Here is a 6,514-nt window from a genome sequence, read left to right as displayed (position 1 = left end):
TTAAGACTAATCAGTATTTAAAATGGGGCAAAAAGGGTTAAGAAATAGGAGAAAATGATGGCACATCAGTCCGCACTTAGGCAATCATGAAACATAGCTCCAAACTCGTAGGTGGAGGACACATGAACAGCGCTTGGATATAACATTCATGGGCTCCGAAAAAGAAAGGGGGAGAATGGAGGATTGCACTTGAGGGTCCACACTTAGGCAATCGTGCAACATAGCTGCAAACTCGAAGGTGGAGGACACATGAACAGCGCTAGGCAATAACATTCACGGGGCTCCGAAAAAGGGGGAGAATGGAGGATTGCCTTGAGGGTCCGCCCTTAGCCATTCATGAAACATAGCTCCAAACTCGAAGGTGGAGGACACATGAACAGCGCTAGGCAATAACATTCATGGGGCTCCGAAAAAGGGGGAGAATAGTGGATTGCCTTGAGGGTCCGCACTTAGGCAATCATGAAACATAGCTCCAAACTCGAAGGTGGAGGATACATGAACAGCGCTAGGCAATAACAATCATGTGGCTCCGAAAAAAGGGGGAGAATGGAGGATTGCCTTGAGGGTCCACACTTAGGCAATCGTGAAACATAGCTCCAAACTCGAAGGTGGAGGACACATGAACAGCGCTAGGCAATAACATTCATGGGGCTCCGAAAAAGGGGGAGAATAGAGGATTGCCTTGAGGGTCTGCACTTAGGCAATCATGAAACATAGCTCCAAACTCGAAGGTGGAGGACACATGAACAACGCTAGGCAATAACATTCACGGGGCTCCGAAAAAGGGGGAGAATGGAGGATTGCCTTGAGGGTCCGCACTTAGGCGATCATGAAACATAGCTCCAAACTCGAAGGTGGAGGATACATGAACAGCGCTAGGCAATAACATTCATGGGGCTCCGAAAAAGGGGGAGAATAGTGGATTGCCTTGAGGGTCCGCACTTAGGCAATCATGAAACATAGCTCCAAACTCGAAGGTGGAGGACACATGAACAGCGCTAGACAATAACATTCATGGGGCTCCGAAAAAGGGGGAGAATAGAGGATTGCCTTGAGGGTCTGCACTTAGGCAATCATGAAACATAGCTCCAAACTCGAAGGTGGAGGACACATGAACAACGCTAGGCAATAACATTCACGGGGCTCCGAAAAAGGGGGAGAATGGAGGATTGCCTTGAGGGTCCGCCCTTAGCCATTCATGAAACATAGCTCCAAACTCGAAGGTGGAGGACACATGAACAGCGCTAGGCAATAACATTCATGGGGCTCCGAAAAAGGGGGAGAATAGTGGATTGCCTTGAGGGTCCGCACTTAGGCGATCATGAAACATAGCTCCAAACTCGAAGGTGGAGGATACATGAACAGCGCTAGGCAATAACAATCATGGGGCTCCGAAAAAAGGGTGAGAATGGAGGATTGCCTTGAGGGTCTGCACTTAGGCAATCATGAAACATAGCTCCAAACTCGAAGGTGGAGGACACATGAACAACGCTAGGCAATAACATTCACGGGGCTCCGAAAAAGGGGGAGAATGGAGGATTGCCTTAAGGGTCCGCCCTTAGCCATTCATGAAACATAGCTCCAAACTCGAAGGTGGAGGACACATGAACAGCGCTAGGCAATAACATTCATGGGGCTCCGAAAAAGGGGGAGAATAGTGGATTGCCTTGAGGGTCCGCACTTAGGCAATCATGAAACATAGCTCCAAACTCGAAGGTGGAGGATACATGAACAGCGCTAGGCAATAACAATCATGTGGCTCCGAAAAAAGGGGGAGAATGGAGGATTGCCTTGAGGGTCCACACTTAGGCAATCGTGAAACATAGCTCCAAACTCGAAGGTGGAGGACACATGAACAGCGCTAGGCAATAACATTCATGGGGCTCCGAAAAAGGGGGAGAATAGAGGATTGCCTTGAGGGTCTGCACTTAGGCAATCATGAAACATAGCTCCAAACTCGAAGGTGGAGGACACATGAACAACGCTAGGCAATAACATTCACGGGGCTCCGAAAAAGGGGGAGAATGGAGGATTGCCTTGAGGGTCCGCCCTTAGCCATTCATGAAACATAGCTCCAAACTCGAAGGTGGAGGACACATGAACAGCGCTAGGCAATAACATTCATGGGGCTCCGAAAAAGGGGGAGAATAGTGGATTGCCTTGAGGGTCCGCACTTAGGCGATCATGAAACATAGCTCCAAACTCGAAGGTGGAGGATACATGAACAGCGCTAGGCAATAACAATCATGGGGCTACGAAAAAAGGGTGAGAATGGAGGATTGCCTTGAGGGTCCACACTTAGGCAGTCGTGAAACATAGCTCCAAACTCGAAGGTGGAGGACACATGAACAGCGCTAGGCAATAAAATTCATGGGGCTCCGAAAAAGGGGGAGAATAGAGGATTGCCTTGAGGATCCGCACTTAGGCAATCATGAAACATAGCTCCAAACTCGAAAGTGGAGGACACATGAACAGCGCTAGGAAATAACATTCATGGGGATCCGAAAAAAAGGGGAGAATGGAGGATTGCCTTGAGGGTCCACACTTAGGCAATCGTGAAACATAGCTCCAAACTCGAAGGTGGAGGACACCTGAACAATGCTAGACAATAACATTCATGGGGCTCCGAAAAAGGGGAAGAATGGAGGATTGCCTTGAGCGTCCACACTTAGGCAAACATGAAACATAGCTCCAAACTCGAAGGTGGAGGACACATGAACGGTGGTGGACAATAACATTCATGGGGCTCCGAAAAAGGGGAGAAATTGAGGATTGCCTTGAGGGTCCACACTTAGGCAATCATGAAACATAGCTCCAAACTCGAAGGTGGAGGACACATGAACAGCGCTCGAACTTAGTAAATCGTGAAACATAGCTCCAAACTCGAAGGTGGAGGACACATGAACAGCGCTCGGCAATAACATTCATGGGGCTCCGAAAAAGGGGCAGAATGGAGGATTGCCTTGAGGGACCATACTTAGGCAATCGTGAAACATAGCTCCAAACTCGAAGGTGGAGGACACATGAACAGTGCTAGACAATAACAGTCATGGGGCTCCGAAAAAGGGGAAGAATGGAGGATTACCTTCAGGGTCCGCACTTAGGCAATCATCAAACATAGCTCCAAACTCGAAGGTGGAGGGCACCTGAACAACGCTAGGCAATAACATTCATGGGTCTCCGAAAAAGGGGGAGAATGGAGGATTGCCTTGAGGGTCCACACTTAGGCAATCGTGAAACATAGCTCCAAACTCGAAGGTGGAGGACACATGAACAGCGCTAGGCAATAACATTCATGGGGCTCCGAAAAAAAAAAGGGAGAATGGAGGATTGTACTTGAGGGTCCGCACTTAGGCAATCATGAAACATAGCTCCAAACTCGAAGGTGGAGGACACATGAACGGTGCTAGACAATAACATTCATGGGGCTCCGAAAAAGAGGAGAAATCGAGGATTGCCTTGAGGGTCCGCACTTAGGCAATCATGAAACATAGCTCCAAACTCGAAGGTGGATGACACATGAACATCGCTAGGCAATAACATTCTTGGGGCTCCGAAAAAGGGGGAGAATGGAGGATTGCCTTGAGGGTCCGCACTTAGGCAATCATGAAACATAGCTCCAAACTCGGAGGTGGAGGACACATGAACGGTGCTAGACAATAACATTCATGGGGCTCCGAAAAAGAGGAGAAATGGAGGATTGCCTTGAGGGTCCGCACTTAGGCAATCATAAAACATAGCTCCAAACTCGAAGGTGGAGGACACATGAACAGCGCTAGGCAATGACATTCATGGGGCTCCGAAAAAGGGGGAGAATGGAGGATTGCCTTGAGGGTCCGCACTTAGGAAATCATGAAACATAGCTCCAAACTCGAAGGTGGAGGACACATGAATAGTACTAGGCTATAACATTCATGGGGCTCCGAAAAAAGGGGGAGAATGGAGGATTGCCTTGAGGGTCCGCACTTAGGCAATCGTGAAACATAGCTCCAAACTCGAAGGTGGAGGACACATGAACAACGCTAGGCAATAACATTCATGGGTCTCCGAAAAAGGGGGAGAATAGAGGATTGCCTTGAAGGTCCGCACTTAGGCAATCGTGATACATTGCTCCAATCTCGAAGGTGGAGGACACATGAACAGTGCTAGACAATAACATTCATTGGGCTCCGAAAAAGGGGAAGAATGGAGGAGTGCCTTGAGCGTCCACACTTAGGCAAATAGGAAACATAGCTCCAAACTCGAAGGTGGAGTACACATGAACAGCGCTAGGCAATAACATTCTTGGGTCTCCGAAAAAGGGGAGAATGGAGGATTGCCTTGAGGGTCCGCACTTAGGCAATCATGACACATAGCTCCAAACTCGAAGGTGGAGGACACATGAACAGCGCTAGGCAATAACATTCACGGGGCTCCGAAATATGGGGAGAATGGAGGATTGCCTTGAGCGTCCACACTTAGGCAAACATGAAACATAGCTCCAAACTCGAAGGTGGAGGACACATGAACGGTGGTGGACAATAACATTCATGGGGCTCCGAAAAAGGGGAGAAATTGAGGATTGCCTTGAGGGTCCGCACTTAGGCAATCATGAAACATAGCTCCAAACTCGAAGGTGGAGGACACATGAACAGCGCTCGAACTTAGTAAATCGTGAAACATAGCTCCAAACTCGAAGGTGGAGGACACATGAACAGCGCTCGGCAATAACATTCATGGGGCTCCGAAAAAAAAAAGGGAGAATGGAGGATTGTACTTGAGGGTCCGCACTTAGGCAATCATGAAACATAGCTCCAAACTCGAAGGTGGAGGACACATGAACAGCGCTAGGCAATAACATTCTTGGGGCTCCGAAAAAGGGGGAGAATGGAGGATTGCCTTGAGGGTCCGCACTTAGGCAATCATGAAACATAGCTCCAAACTCGGAGGTGGAGGACACATGAACGGTGCTAGACAATAACATTCATGGGGCTCCGAAAAAGAGGAGAAATGGAGGATTGCCTTGAGGGTCCGCACTTAGGCAATCATAAAACATAGCTCCAAACTCGAAGGTGGAGGACACATGAACAGCGCTAGGCAATAACATTCATGGGGCTCCGAAAAAGGGGGAGAATGGAGGATTGCCTTGAGGGTCCGCACTTAGGAAATCATGAAACATAGCTCCAAACTCGAAGGTGGAGGACATATGAATAGTACTAGGCTATAACATTCATGGGGATCCGAAAAAAGGGGGAGAATGGAGGATTGCCTTGAAGGTCCGCACTTAGGCAATCGATAAACATTGCTCCAAACTAGAAGGTGGAGGACACATGAACAGCGCTAGGCAATAACATTCTTGGGGCTCCAAAAAACGGGAGAATGGAGGATTGCCTTGAGGGTCCGCACTTAGGCAATCATGAAACATAGCTCCAAACTCGAAGGTGGAGGACACATGAACAGCGCTCGAACTTAGTAAATCGTGAAACATAGCTCCAAACTCGAAGGTGGAGGACACATGAACAGCGCTCGGCAATAACATTCATGGGGCTCCGAAAAAGGGGCAGAATGGAGGATTGCCTTGAGGGACCATACTTAGGCAATCGTGAAACATAGCTCCAAACTCGAAGGTGGAGGACACATGAACAGTGCTAGACAATAACAGTCATGGGGCTCCGAAAAAGGGGAAGAATGGAGGATTACCTTCAGGGACCGCACTTAGGCAATCATCAAACATAGTTCCAAACTCGAAGGTGGAGGGCACATGAACAACGCTAGGCAATAACATTCATGGGTCTCCGAAAAAGGGGGAGAATGGAGGATTGCCTTGAGGGTCCACACTTAGGCAATCGTGAAACATAGCTCCAAACTCGAAGGTGGAGGACACATGAACAGCGCTAGGCAATAACATTCATGGGGCTCCGAAAAAAAAAAGGGAGAATGGAGGATTGTACTTGAGGGTCCGAACTTAGGCAATCATGAAACATAGCTCCAAACTCGAAGGTGGAGGACACATGAACAGCGCTAGGCAATAACATTCTTGGGGCTCCGAAAAAGGGGGAGAATGGAGGATTTCCTTGAGGGTCCGCACTTAGGCAATCATGAAACATAGCTCCAAACTCGAAGGTGGAGGACACATGAACGGTGGTAGACAATAACATTCATGGGGCTCCGAAAAAGAGGAGAAATGGAGGATTGCCTTGAGGGTCCGCACTTAGGCAATCATAAAACATAGCTCCAAACTCGAAGGTGGAGGACACATGAACAGCGCTAGGCAATAACATTCATGGGGCTCCGAAAAAGGGGGAGAATGGAGGATTGCCTTGAGGGTCCGCACTTAGGAAATCATGAAACATAGCTCCAAACTCGAAGGTGGAGGACACATGAATAGTACTAGGCTATAACATTCATGGGGCTCCGAAAAAAGGGGGAGAATGGAGAATTGCCTTGAGGGTCCGCACTTAGGCAATCGTGAAACATAGCTCCAAACTCGAAGGTGGAGGACACATGAACAACGCTAGGCAATAACATTCATGGG

Source organism: Glycine soja, unplaced genomic scaffold, assembly GCF_004193775.1.
Source record: "Glycine soja cultivar W05 unplaced genomic scaffold, ASM419377v2 tig00035898_1_pilon, whole genome shotgun sequence".
NCBI classification, from domain to species: Eukaryota; Viridiplantae; Streptophyta; class Magnoliopsida; order Fabales; family Fabaceae; genus Glycine; species Glycine soja.
This window is presented reverse-complemented; position numbering follows the sequence as displayed.